Genomic DNA, 15082 nt, shown 5'->3' with positions numbered 1-15082 from the left:
AGCAACAGAGACAGCGGGTGGGGGTAGGCAGGCAACAACAAAGACAGCGGGTGGGGGTAGGCAGGCAGCAACACAGACAGCGGGTGGGGGTAGGCAGAAAACAACACGGACGAATTTTAAAAGCATATTTTCTTTTTTTTTTGCAGTAATGTGAATGCAAGCAGCATTGAGAAAACAACTGGTGCTAAGGCCAAGTTGACAGAGGAGTTTTTACACTGTGCTCTACATGAATATATTTGCATTTTGTACCACTAAAAGTGAATGAGGTATAATTGATTTTGTGCATTTCATTGCGTCCGTTGTGCACTATGTTTTATCACCATCATGTAGTAAGCTGGTTGCAAACTAAGGGCAAAAAATGAGCATACAAAAACAGCTTCCTCTCAACAAGCATTAGATGGAAGATGGAAAACATGCACAAAAATAGTTTGCATTTTTAACCCATTTCATTCTGACCTCTAAATTAGGCCCCCTGCCTGAAAACAAAATGCAACAGGAACCTGTGCTTGAAAGCTCACAAAAATAAACGTAAGTCACCCAAGGCAAACATGTTTCAGTCTATCACCAATGATACCTCACTGAGACTGCTTTTCAACAAGCTTTTTGCCAAAACGAATAGAATATTATCATTCGAAAATGCCTGAAAAAATATTAACTTTGTTCAGTAGCTTTCACCTTTACGTTTCAAAACTGGACAAACTGTTTTTCACGTTGCACAACTAAGGTAGCTTGAATATGCAAGGAACTTGCTTATACAGGAAAAATTGGAAAATGTTACAGATCAACTCTTCAGAACCAAACCTGCGTACCTGTCTGTTCCCGACAGTGGGGGAGCAGCAGTGGGTGTCTGTGATTGTATTCTACAATAATACCCTGACCATGTCCTGTTTGATCGTGTCCAGCCAGGGAAGGATGCAACGATGGACTGAAAGGCTCTGTAGGCTCTGTTGCATGATGGCGAGGAGTGTGGTCTCCAAAGTGGATTTCTCCGTCCCCGGGGCATCAGCCTCTGAATCTAAGACCACTCCTTGGGAGGGCTTAGTAGTCTTGCGCGTCTCAAACGTGAGACGAGACTGTGATTTCTCAGTCTGGCCCATGATGTCGCCTATGAGGGTCTCTCTCCCGCCCAAGAGGGGACTGCACCACTATGGACAGAGCAGGGAGACCAGCCAAGCCAAGTCCACTGTAGTTACGCTATCCAGGCCCCTACACCACACCCAGCAGCAGGGAAATACACTATCTCCGCGTAGTGCAGACATGCCAGCCAATTCATAAAGTCAATCCACCACTCCCCACAGCGGCTGCAATCAGGAGCGTAAGCACGAGACACCAGCAACACAGTAATTTGAGTTGTATTCGGGCAAGGCGCTCACCAGCAATGACAGGCTCCCAAACGCTCACCCGCACCGTCCACTCCCCCAGGCAAGATTACTGCACAGTTGAGGAAGCCAGAAAACTTGAGATCAGAGCTCAGATCAAGAGCCTTCCCACTTCGTTATATGCCCCACGTTATGTCGCTGGCCACTATCTGGGGGCAGTCACACCATGGCAGGCAGCATCTCAAGGGCAGCGCTATTTGGATGGGTGGCGGGCTAGTAGTACATATAGGCCGCAGGGCTGGAGCACCAGGCCGCAGCCTGGCCTAAACCCACCTCCGCAGCAACCCGCGAGCCCCAGCACCCAGCAGCGGAGCGCACCTGGACCGCCCCCGCATCCACAGATGCAGGCCTAGCACACACCGTGCCCCCACTCACCGCCACCAGCACCAGGGCCCAGAGCACCGCCGTTCACCTGGGTCCGCCTCACACCTCCGATAATGGCTGCACAGCGCCGAAGCTCAGGGGCTGCCCACAGTCCGCTTCCGCACCCAAGGAGCAGCAGCCAACAGCAACCAAGACAAGGGCAACAGCAAAGTCGCAGGCACCGATCGTGCCGCCGCCGACTTAGTTCCGCGTGGGCCGCCATGCTTCTTGTGGGCCGCCGTCTTCCTTCTTCCCCTGGGCGGCGGGGGGGCGGGCACTTCCGGCCGGCCGCGCTAGGATTGGCCGGCCGGCCGGCCGGCTGAAGAAACCTCGGAGAGGACGAGGGGGGCGGGCGGGAGAGGACGAGGGGGGCGGGAAAGGACACGGACGTCGGGAGGGAGGCGGGAAACGTGGGGACGGCAGGAGGAGGGACACAAGGCAGGACAGCAGCAAGCACGGCCCGGCCGGACCAGACTCGGGGGCGTTCCCGGCGTCGCGTGACGTCGCCAAAGCCAAAGAATCTCGGGAACGCCCCCGTGTCTGGTCCGGCATTGATGGACAGGCCCCTCGTCCAATGGCTAGGCTCCATTTATGGAGCTAGCCAATGGGACGGGGGGGCGTGTTCCATAGTGCTTACTATACTCAATAGATTTCTCTGGAGGAGGAGCCTAACGGCTCCGCCCCCCAGCGAAACCTAAAAACTGCTAATTAATTAGGTTAACCACTCCAAGTCTGGTCTGGCAATACGCTCAAGCAGAACAAGGTCTGTAGACTCTGCTACCACCATAACGACAAAGGGACCCCCATCATTACTCTATTTCTTTAAGACACAGCAGGACCCCGGCCTCTGAAAGCATTGAAGGAAAGAGTGGGGTTACAAATCCACAGACACTAAGCCAGCAATCTCTAGAACTGGTTAAAGAGTCCAATACCCACAAGGACCAAACTGTCATTGATCAAACATATTGCAATGCCAGAACTCCATTATGCCTATTAGGCAATCTATGCATGGTCTCTCAAAATCAGGGAAAAAGCAGTAGTCTGTTTAATCAATCTGTTTTGACTGCTCAGACCCCTGGGACAGTAAGGACACAGTACCAAAGTTAATCCCATTAACATCAGCACTGAACGCAATTGCAGCGCTAGAATCTCACGCTGTGGAATTGCTTCTGGTAGTGGAACCAATAAAATCCTCTAAAAAGAGTAGAACAGAGACAAGTAGCACAACTGGGTGGTGGGACATCCTACAAGTCACAGTGAAGTCCCTAAATTACCACTTGTCAAAGCTTAATATACAGGTGGTTCTCAAAGACACTCTTGCATGGTTTGTCTCTATTGACGAAAAATTATGAAAACTAAATTTGCTCATCACCAGAGCCCAGTTCGAAAATGACCTCATTTATGTCCGTTTCCTCCTGTTCGCCCATCATAGATAAATTGAGTGCCCTACCCAAGGTCTTAAATAATTTGATGATGGAACTGAAGATAAAAAGGGATGCCCACCGGAAGTCCCTCATTGTCGTCTGCGACGTCGTGGCCTCTTTTGGTAAAAACTCTGGGCTTTCCATTAATTGGGGGAAATCTCTGTTGTTGTTTGTCCTGTGGGGGGAACCCCCAGTCCCTCCTTTTGCACTGTCCCATTCAAATTAATACTGATGGGTTTAAGTATTTGGGGACTTTCATCTCCCTTGACCCTGCAGTCAGGTATGCCCAGAATCTCCTTCAACCTTTGCAGAGGCTTAGGAGTGATATCGCCAACTGAAGGAAACTTCCGCTCTCTTTGTTGGGACGGGCAGCCCTCTTTAAAATGATGGCATTGCCTCGTTTCCTTTATGCCCTACAGTATACCCTTGATGTAGTGCCAGCCAGCTATTTTCGTGAGGTGGAAGGGTTGCAGCGTAGTCTCCTATGGGAGGGCAGACCCCGTATCGCTTTAGCTAAGCAGACGCTCCCCTGGTACGATGGAGGCATTGCCCTCCCTGACATTAGGCGGTACTATTGGGCCTCCCAGCTGGCCGCATTTAATCATGGAACGTATGGTCCCATTGCCGATCCCGGCTATGCTATGGATAAATGGTTTCTCCCCGGAAGTAGATATAATAGGGCGCTGTACTCTAAGCCAACTAAGTTAGACTTGACGGGCCCGACTAAGCATGCTGTTTGGATCTGGCATGATGCCACGAGTTCTCTGGGGTGGAGGGATAAGCGGACGTTGGCCACCCCGCTTTTTGACTCGGAGAGGTTAGGTAAGCTCTGGAGGACAAAAGGATTTGATAAGTGGGACCTGACTGGGATCTCCACCATTGGAGACATCTGGGGAAAGGGGAGGATTAAGTCCTTCGAGGAAATGCAGGCTGAATTTGAGCTGACGGGACTTGAGTATTTCCGCTACAAACAAATCCGACACTCACTCCAGGCGGCCCTGCCCGTAGACTCTGATCTTCTGGAGGCTTCGCCTCTCGAAGATAGAATCTTGGATGGCCACCTCCCCAAAAAAACAATCTCCCTGATCTACAAGAAGCTAATTAACCATAGGGCTGATCCACTTGGGGAGTTGAGGGATAGATGGGTGCAGGACGGCATAGAATTAGATGATGAGGACTGGCAATCGGCCAGGTCTTCTCCAAAAGGTGGTCGCAATTCCAGAACAGCTGCGGCTCGTTCAGCTTAAAATACTACATACGGTCTATGTCACAGGGCCCCGACTTGTACATATGGGTCTTTCTGATACCGGCTTGTGTAGACGGAAGTGTGGTCTCGTGGGTACATTCCTTCATATCATCTGAGAATTTCAGTATATCACTGAGTATTGGCGTAAGATTCACAGTATCATACACGAGGTCTTGGGGGGTCTCCTTGCTGCCGGAAGCGAGGAGATGCCTCCTTAACATATGGGAACCTACGGACCTCAACTCTGCACAGACGCGGTGGGCTACATTGGGTTTCATGATAGCGAAAAGGAATATTGCCCAGTTGTGGGGAGCTGAACAGCCTCCCACCTTGGAGGTTTGGAAAAACAACTTAGACTGGATTATGTTTCGGGAGAAGACTGTTTTCATGGCAAGAGGCCACCCTCGAAAGTGGGCTTCAATATGGGGACCTTGGAATAGATATAGAGGAGAGATCTGTGTGCCACCTAGAGACGCTGTTTTTGATGTACCCACATCCCCGTGAAGGTCCTGATATCGTTTGTATTCCAGTATCCTGTACCCCCGAAAGTGTTATACCTGATATGATAATTTTCCTCTGTACTGTGAATTCCACTGATGCTTTGTTTCAATAAAAAGAATAGTAAAAAATAAATAAAAAAAGGGAAGGGGGATGCCCAGATGCTCTCTAGTACAAGCAAGCTCACCTAGGAGTGACGAGGAATGCACTGCAACCCTTTAAATTCCCTGGTTGATGACTCATCACCTGAAGGGCGGTCATTGTATTGGCAGTCGTATGCCAAGGTCTATACCTCAACACTCCTCGGCTAGAGTAAGGTAGGAAGCACAGATTGGAATTCACCATCATAAAAAGTATTTTACTGGAGAGGACAACGAAAATAAGGCTCCTCCCGGACACGACCATGATCGGGGAAAGGATAGACTGGAAAGGCCTTAAGGCGCCCTACTTACATAGCGAATACCATACTGGTACTTAATCAGTGTGCACCTTGCTGTGCTCTCCTCAACAACATTGACTAAAGAGATGCAGACGCAAACTGCTTTGGAACAAAAAGCCTCACCTGGAAAGCAAAACAATGAAGAGCGTGTAAAATCAATTAAAAAAGCCTCTCAGAAATCAAAGAACTCGAAAGATACTGCATAAAGGGTGACAAAAATTGCTTTTAGCTGCCAGTATGGTGAAAAAGCAAACATCAGTCAAACAAGGAAACAGGATATCACGCAACATTATGAGATGTTCCCAGGCTCTGCCAAACCAATATAAATTTGAGCATTGAAGAAATAACTCCTTGTGGTCACTCACAGATAGACAAACAACCATTTACTCTAATAGACCAGGTGGACATAGCATGGATAACAGTAGGGTGCCTTCAGAAGTTACAAAGGGCTCAAGGCAAAAAATGGAGGTGGCAGTCCAAACCAAATAAAAATAGAAAAAAGTTCCAAGTGTAGAAGCAAGAATACTAGCAACCCTGTATCCAAATATAGTGCTCATCCCAGGAATAGACCTCAAATTCTGAAGAGTATCTAGAACTTTATGTAGAAAAGAGTAAAGTGGCTTGTATGGGGATCCATCTGTGGATCATTCGGAGGGTGTTGAAGCAGCGGGGAGGAGACGGCGTTGACTTGCTGGGTCAGTGAGAGCGATGAGTCCAGGATGAACCCCAGGTTGCATGAGTGGTCGTGGACGTGGGTGCGGATCCCAGGGCTGCTGGCCACCAAGAGTCTTTTCAGGCGGAGGGAGTGGATCCGAGGAAAAGGACCTCTGTCTTGTCAGAGTTAAGTTTCAGGCGGCTGGTCTGCATCCAGCTGGCGACAGCCTTCATTCCTTCGTGGAGGTTGGTTTTGGCGATGGTCGGTTTTTGGTGAGTGAGAGGATCAGTTGAGTGTTGTTGGCGTAGGAGACGATGTTGAGGTTGTGCGAGCGGACGATATTGGCGAGCAGTGCCATGTAGATGCTGAAGAGGGTAGGGCTGAAGGATGATTCTTGGGGCACGCCGCAGATGATCTTGGTGGCTTCGAAACGGAACGGGGGAGGCAGACCTTCTGGGTTCTGTCAGTGAGGAACAAGGTAATCCAGTCCAGGGCTGTGTCACGTATTCCAGCGTTTTGTAGGCGTGTGCGTAGGATGTGGTGGCAGACTGTGTTGAAGGCGGCCGAGATGTCCAGGAGGATGAGGGCCGCGTTTTCGCCGCTGTCCAGTTGGGTCTTGATGTCGTCTGTGCCAGCGATGAGGGCGGTTTCGGTGCTATGATTGCTCCGGAATCTGGATTGGGACGGATCCAGGATGTTGCTCCGGAACGCGGATTGGGATGGATCCAGGATGTTGTTCTCCTCGAGGAAGTGGGTCAATTGCCTGTTGACGATCTTTTCGATGACTTTCGTAGGAACGGCAGAAGGGAGATGGGCCGGAAGTTCTTCAGGTCCTTTGGGTCCGCCGTGGGTTTTTTGTGTAGGGCGTTGATCTCGGCGTCCTTCCAGCTCTCCGGGAAGGTAGCGGTCTCGAAGGAGCGGTTGATGTCCTTCCGAAGTTGGGGTGCGATTATGCGGTTTGCTTTGTTGCAGATGTGGTGAGGGCAGGGGTCGGATGGTGCGCCGGAGTGGATGGTGTACATGGTCTTGATGGTGTGGTTGTCCTGGTTCGTCCAGGAGAGCAGATGGTTGGTGAGGCTGGGAGTGGTGAGTCTGCAGTGTTGGCGGGTGTAGGAAGGGTCTGGGTGTTGAAGCTGCATTGGATTACTGCGATCTTGCGGTTGAGTGGAGGTTTGAGAGCTCTTTCACGATGTTGAAGAGCTCTTTGCTGTTGTGTGCATTGTTGTCAATGCGTTCCTTGAAGGAGGTCCTTTTGGTGGCTCGGATGAGTTGGTGGTGCTTGCAGCTGGCTTTCTTTAGGGCTGCGTGGTTGTCTGGTGTTTTTTCGTGGCCCCACTTTTTCCTCGAGTCTTCGGCAAGACCGCTTGGATTCCTGGAGGTCGGTGGTAAACCAGCTGGCCTTTCTGTCGGTGCGTCTGTTTGAGGGTTTTTTGATCAGGGCGATAGTGTTGAAGCAGGTGTCAATCCATTGCCTGAAGTTGCTGGCGGCTGTGTTGGTGGGTCTCGGGCGGTGATGAGCTGGTCTTCAGTGACCTTGTTCCAGCTGCGCTAGGGGATCCGTAGCGGGTGGTGGTGCACAGTGGGTTTCTTGAAGGTGAAGTGGACACAGCGGTGGTCAGTCCAGTGGAGTTCGGTGGTGTGGCTGAAGGCAACGTGGTTGCTAGCTGAGAGGATGGGGTTGAGCGTGTGTCCAGCGGTGTGGGTGGGTGTTATGAAGCTGATTGAGTCCGAGGTTATCGAGCTGAGTGACGGAGTAGCTGTCAACGGTGTTCTTGAGGTGGAAATTCAGGTCTCTGAGGAGGATGTAGTCTGTGGACGCAGGAGCGTGCGTGATGACGATGTCTTAGATGGCGTCAATTAACTCTGGCTGGGGCCCAGGGGATCTGTAAACGAGTGTTCCTCTGCGGGGGTGTTGGGGTCGGTGTGGATCTGGAACTGTAGGTATTTGGTGGTGCTAGAGGTGTCTGTCGTGCAAGTCGAGGCTCTGAGGGTATTCCTGTAGACAATTGCGATTCCTCCTCCTGGTCTGTTGGTGCGGTCCCTTCTGGTGATCTTCTATCCATCTGGGGTGGCTATGCAATGTCGGGTTCCGAGGAAAGTTCATCCAGGTCTCTGTTAGGAAGGCGAAATCCTGGGAGGCTGTGTCGAGTAGGTCCCAGAGTTCGACTCCGTGCTTGTGGACGGAGTGGGTGTTGAGTAGTATGCATCTGAGGTGGTTCTTTCTGCTATGACGGGTGGGGTGGGGAGTGCGGGTGTTCTGCAGCTGGTGAATCTGCAGCTACGGCAGGTGATGGGTCCGTGGGTGAGTATCGGGCTGGCCTGGAAGCAGTTTGATGATCGGCCGGTGTTGAGTCCGTGGAGGAACCAGTCGTCAGGCGCAGACGGGCTTGCCTTAGGCGCGTCTGTTGCGTGATCGCACAGCAGTCGCCATTTACGTAGGGGAGGGGCGTGCGGCTGGGAGGCGGGAGAGGGGTGGGTTGCGGCGGGAAAAATATAATGACCCTTAGGTAGTGTTATGGGCAAACAAGCCAAGGAGCCAGGAGAATAAAATACAAATGCTCAAAAGAGTTATGGGCAACAAACCAAAGAGCCAGGAATAAATCAAATACAATGCGCAAAACAGAGGGATCCAGCAGGGAGAGGTCTCGAATCCTGCCTGTGTGGGACCGCAGGGCAGAGCACTGACGAGCGGAACTGCGGGTAAAGAGCTGATCACTGACCGAGGGTTAGTCCATTAAGTCACCAGACCTGGCACATGGAGAATGGTACTTACTTTTAATTCTCTGAATTCTCTTGATCTGGCGAACTAGGAGAAGGACACGCCGGCACGTATATACTTTCTGAGGCCAGGACACTGGGAGGTATTGGTAGGCGTCTACTCACGTACAATTGGAAAAGAAGCTGCATATAAAAGACATTATGGAAATACTAGCCAGCTAATAAAGTTGAAGAGAATGCAATGATTTTACTACTTGAAGAGGTTTAACGTGACTTTCTGAACATTCTCCATAGGGAACACCATACTGGAAGACGTACAAATTAGGAAACCCAAAACTAATACAGGATATTATTACAGAAATCTCCCCTTAGCCTTTAAAATGTAGTCCTTTCATGTCCTCTGGATACCTGGGTTGTTTTTACTGGAAGAGGTCCTGAAGAAGGTGGCCTTAAGCCGCCGAAACGCGTGTCGACCAAGTGCGGGGTCTCACATTTAACCTTGAGACCTGTATTCACGATTTAACTTCCTTGTTTCAGATGGAGTGGTGATGCATGTAGATAGTGTGAGAATGTTGTGAATGTGTGAGAATGTTGTAATGGATTGTCTATTACTAGGGGCATAATGATTTGTGTGTAAACATAAGAAATTAGTTCTGTATATAGCAATGAATTGTATGTATTTTACTATGCTTTCTTTTTTCACTTTTTTCTCTATTCTATTTAAAAAAGTCTATGTATGGAAAAAAAATTCTACTTGTAAAAAACTAGTAAAGAGACTTCTATACATAAAAAGCAATGATAATTAAGAAAAAATGAAATAAAATTCATAACTTTTGAAATAATGAAATAGATTATTGTGCCTTTGTCACCAATATCTCATTATTAATTAGAGACATATTTGCATCAGATTTGTGTGGCCATTAAGGGAAATCTGCTTTCTTCATTGTGCAAACAAGCCAAGGAGCCAGGCGAATAAAATACAAATGCTCAAAAGAGTTATGGGCAACAAACCAAAGAGCCAGGAATTAATCAAATGCAATGCGCAAAACAGAGGGATCCAGCAGGGAGAGGTCTTGAATCCTGCCTGTGAGGGACCGTAGGGAAGAGCACTGACGAGCGGAGCTGCGGGTAAAGAGCTGATCACTGACCGAGGGTTAGTCCATTAAGTCACCAGACCTGGCACATGGAGAATGGTACTTACTTTTAATTCTCTGAATACAAGCAAGAGCAACATTTACAGATCTTCAGTCTGTATAAAAATATTTTAAAAAATAATCAGCAAAAGAAAGAATAAATTAAGCATGTTTTTGTTCTTAAGTGTGATACACACGCGTTTTTATTAGAATCAAAACCAATCAGGACACTTTACTTAGTGATGTGAAATGATAATGTGTTGCTGAAACCCTCATGCGCTATACAGTTTTACTATAAAATGTAGTGGTCATTTCAATGAGAAACAAGCATTTGCAATGCAATAGGTCTCGCATTTGTGAGAGATTGAGCTATTGGCATTGTCAATGACAATGCTTTTAATTGTGTGATTTACTGCCAGTCTTGCTTCTATAAAGTACAGAGTGCATATTTACACACCATTTGCAAGTTTTCAAAACACATAAATAAAAGGCGTTGTCATTTACAATGCTAATAGCTCAAACTCTCGCAAACGCGAGACCTATTGCATTGCAAATGCTTGTTAAGTAAGAGGATAATTCAATTGCGGTTCAAAGGTGACGTGATCGAAGAGTCGAATTGCAGAATTCCCAGAGAAATGCGAGTTTATTTAAAGAGATCAGAGGCGTGATAAACACTATTGTAAAAAAACATACCCAATATTTCGTTTACGTATTTGGGGGTTTGATTTCCTGCTGTTTTTCCAGCCACGGGAAAATGTTACTTTGCCCTAAAATAGTATGAAAACAGTGGGATGTCATATATGCTTTTTAATCCGCATTCTATCCCAGCCCCCTAAACGAGGTGGGGTGGGGGCTATAATGGGCAATAAATAATCGCAATCCGCATTTCTATCCCCAATGAAATATTTATACAATGCACAACAGCTCTCGCATTGTTTTCGGTCTTGAACTGTGTGTTTCTTTCTCAACTCTTTGCAACACATTAAGGATGAACGGTTGAGTCGACCCTCTACTTCCCCCATACCTTCCCAAATCCCCCTGAGATTAATGCAGTTACAACAGGCTCCTTCCAGCCCCTGGAAAAGTCCGAGTGAAGGAAGGAAGCGCCTTCTGGTGTGTTTGTGTGAATCCTCCTCCCGAGCCCTCGGCTCCTGCCCTCCGCTGCCTCCTTTCCCACAAGCCTCAAGCGGCAGTTGATGTTCAGGCCCCGCTGCCCCAGCATCGACGGCCAGGTGCGCTTCCACACAGCGGACTTTAAATATGACTAGAATGTGTCCCGGGATAGTGCATTCCTCTCAGGGCACGACGGTGTCACGACAGCCCTCATGCAATGTGTGCCCTTCCTCCCTCCCCTGCACGCACATTTATTCACACACAGGCAGACACACACACAATGCACACTCTCACACTGATACTCAACACGTAGACACATATGCAAAGATATGCAGACGGATGAGCTGACACACACAGGCACACTCACTCACTCAGACACACACAATGCGCGCACACTCACTCACTCAGACACACACAATGCACAGACAGACATTCACACATGAAGAAACCAGCACAGACACATGTTCACAAACACACAGGCGCATATACACAGTACATACACACATATATATTCGTACGCACAAAAGTGTACACACAAACATACCATTATTCACAGTGCATTTGTAGGTGGCTGGAGGGGTGGACGGCACGAACCAAAATACATGTTCACAGGTTCGCAGAGGTGATACCAACACCATTTCGAGTCACGAAAGTTGACATACAATTAATACAGTTGCTCATATATTGATTTTATTTTTAAATAAACGCGATATGTGATATTACATCGCATGTATGTGGTGCACAATGTAATTTAACATAGAGTTTTAGTGGATATGGGAGTTTTGTTGTGTTCTTTGTTGCTAATTCCATATACAGACATAAAACATAGTCTGAGACACATTTCACATTTATTCCCACATGTGCAAATGCAGTCTACATTTACATATGTTAAAAATCACACAATAAGGAACACGTTCGCTGCCCTCTCTTGAAAACACAGAAACGTACTGCTTGTATACGATTTTACTGTTGGTATCTCTGACTCCTGTCTCGGGTCTGGTGACACAGTCTTTCTGGCTCCTGTGTCTTCTGTGGACAAGGACTCTTGGCTGGAGGTCTCTCTGACCCCTGTCTCTGGCCTGGTGACATTGTCTGTTGGACCTGTCAGTCTCTCTAGTCCCTGTCTCTGGTCTGGTGACAGGGTCTCTGAGGAGTGTGAAACTGTCTGTCCCCTGTGTCTGGTCCGGTGACACGGTCTCTGAGGCGTGCGAGACTCTCTTTGGCCCCTGTCTCTGATCTTGTGCTACGTCTGAGGCTGTCTGCTTCGTCACCCCTGTTTCTGTTCTGGTGAGACCCTTTCTGATGCCTGTCGGTGTCTCTTGACCCTCTTTCTCTGTTCTGTGTACACGGTCTCTGAGGGCAACCTGTCTCTGTGGCCTCTGTCTTTGGTCTTCGCAAGGCTGTCGGTTTGTCTGCCCCTTATCTTGGGTCTGGTGACACGGTGTCTGAGGCCTGTCGGTCTATGAGGACCGAGATCACTGTCTCAGAGACCCCTGTCTCTGGCTCTGCGCTACCTCTCGTGAGGGACAAAACATAAAAGAAAATGAAAATATAAAAAAAAATGTTAACTAAATGGGAGTCACCCACGTACAGTGACGTGTAACTGCCTAATGTTGCAAGATTATTGGGGACAAGTCATAGATTATTTTAAAGACGGCACACGGGTTGATTTACAGCTGACCCCGCAGACGTATCTCTTTGGTATATCTGTAGGGCGCATTAAGAATAAATTAAAGAAACACTTGTAAATGTCACCCTCCTCCTGACAAAGAGAAGGCTAGCAGTGCACTCGATGAGTCGTAAATCCCAGCTGTAGAGAACTGTCTAAGCGATGTGGGGAATTGGTGCATGACAGAGGACATCTGAATGACACTCGCTAGATGAGACGACAAAATGCCAGAACACATAAAGATAGCAGAGTTTGCTCAAGAATTTACAGTCCGGCCCCGCCCGAGTACAGACTGACATCATTAAGCACGTAAACACACCTTTAAAACCAGCAACACAGAACAGAAACAGAAAGCAGCCCGGGCTGAGGGCGGGGGCTGCCCGCGCATGCGCGCTCCGAGCCCCGGCGCCAAAGCGGAGTGCGGCATCTGAAGTCCCGGATTCCAGGAGGGGGCCCGGGTGAAGACCAGCGCTGCGGAGGAGACACGGAACACGGCGAAAGAGCCCGGTGGGGGGGTAGTGTACGCGCGTGTGTCTGTGTGTGTTCGAGTGTGTCTGTGCGTGTGTCTGTCTGTGTGCGCGTGCGTCTGTTTAAGGGGGGGTGCGTGTGTGTATGCAGTGTGTGTGTGTGTCTGTGTATGCGTGTGGCTGTGTATGTGCGCATGCGTGAGTGTGGCTGTGTGAGTGTTTGCGCACGGGAATATGAGGCACGAGAGGGGCACGGCGCCGTGCGCGCCCACGAGGTAAAATCTCCGGCAGGAGAAGCGCGTGTCAGTCTGCTGTCCACATTCCCCCCAGAGTGATAACATAAGTTATCGACCTAGACAGCAAAAGCTTTGCTTTTGCTTTCGTCTAGGCTCGACCTAAAACATGTGCTGTCTGTAAACGGCAGTACCCTACCACACCGTAGTAATACATTGGCGACTGTGCGCTCCAATGTTAACACCAGCTGGTTACATACCACACCTTTACTACTCTTGCTTAGGTCACTTGGGTGATGTCAAAAAATCTACATCACGCCCACTTTGAAAATTGTTCCAGCACCAATGTATACGTCTGTCCAAAACTCCAGGCCGTACGAAGAGGCCTCCTTAGGAAGCATTTAATAGCCCTTGGGGTCCGCACCTGTAGACGCTATCACAGAGTGCATGAAACCAACAGACATGGCACTGACCCAACGCAGGATTCGTTAAACTCTTGGTGTTTGCCAACAAGGCTGAGGTTGTCCGTCCCAGTTACATCCAGCCATGCAATCTAGTGACTGGCGGAACAGGGTGCTGAGAAATGGCATAATTACTGTGAACTAACTGACAGAACTGAAACTAGAACCCGTCGTTTTACAACTAGTTTTACATTTTATGTATTCTGAGCAGTGGGCCCGTTCCCTGGTAAACACGTTTTAAGATTGCTCAAACGATGTACAGCACATCATGCATTTTATTTGCTCCATGACTACACACATTCCAACGAGAAACATGAGAAGTGACCCCGCCCACTCCAGCAGTAACACTACTCGCACATTACCACACTGCCCTTGGCACTAGAAGTGTTAAAGCCTCATTGCAAGCAGAAAGTGTTTGTTTTTTTAAGCTTTTGGCTCGTAGCTATTTTTTACTGTACCACATGCTCTTATGGCTTGAAATGTGTACATGATTGAATGTTGCACTTTGCAGATAAAATAGATGCGATTGTTGTATTTTATTTTAGAGCAACATAGGCATTTTCAAATAAGTCTAGGCGCATGCCTGGAAAGCAGCTTTCACAGCTTCCCAGGAGTGCTTACACATATAAACATTTCTGCACTTCTCAGGAGGACTGCAGTACTTTCAACGGGAGAATACTAGCACTGCTCAGTAGTACAATATTTCCATTTAAATAACTGAATTGATGAATACACACGCGTTTTGTTAATGCCGTAAGGAGAGCACGCGGCCGTTCGATCTGACCATGTGTAGATTAGGATCATGTAGAACAAATGCTGCACGAGCATTAAGCTGTTCAGAACATGCCAAGACTCACCCCATAGTTTATCATCATAGTTTATCATCGATTATTATTGTTTCTCTAAAGGGGATTTCCGCACGCACGCGTGACTAGCAGGAAGAGAGTTTGGTTAATGCATTTCCCTTTTTCCTGCTTCCTGGAAAGCACTCTTTAGCACCGCAGAAAGACAAACAAAGCGTAAAACGTTTGTTATAATATACAGAACAGGCGGGCAATTAAAGCCAAATTTCGGGGGGGGGGGGGGGGGAGGGGGGCGGATCTGAAAAAGATTTTGGGGGGGGCAAATTCTTCCAGCCGTAACCAGAGCGGATGTAAAAAGGGATAATACCACAACAAAAGCCTCATTTGCAAGTACACGGTCTTTTAAAGTACTCGGGTGCGGCTACATTTAGATGTCGTCAGCCCGGGCTAACACAAACGACGGGGGGTGGGGGGGGGGGGC

General features: G+C 48.5%; 1 protein-coding gene across 2 annotated transcripts in view; it reads right to left on the bottom strand.

Moving 5' to 3' along the window:
• Positions 1–15082, bottom strand: part of TMEM19 (transmembrane protein 19) — a 455689-nt gene that overhangs the window by 214778 nt on the left and 225829 nt on the right. The window lies entirely within an intron of this gene.

This window comes from Lissotriton vulgaris, chromosome 1_1, assembly GCF_964263255.1.
Source record: "Lissotriton vulgaris chromosome 1_1, aLisVul1.2, whole genome shotgun sequence".
NCBI lineage: Eukaryota > Metazoa > Chordata > Amphibia > Caudata > Salamandridae > Lissotriton > Lissotriton vulgaris.
Note: the sequence above shows the minus strand (reverse complement) of the source record. Positions and strands in the feature narration are given on the sequence as shown.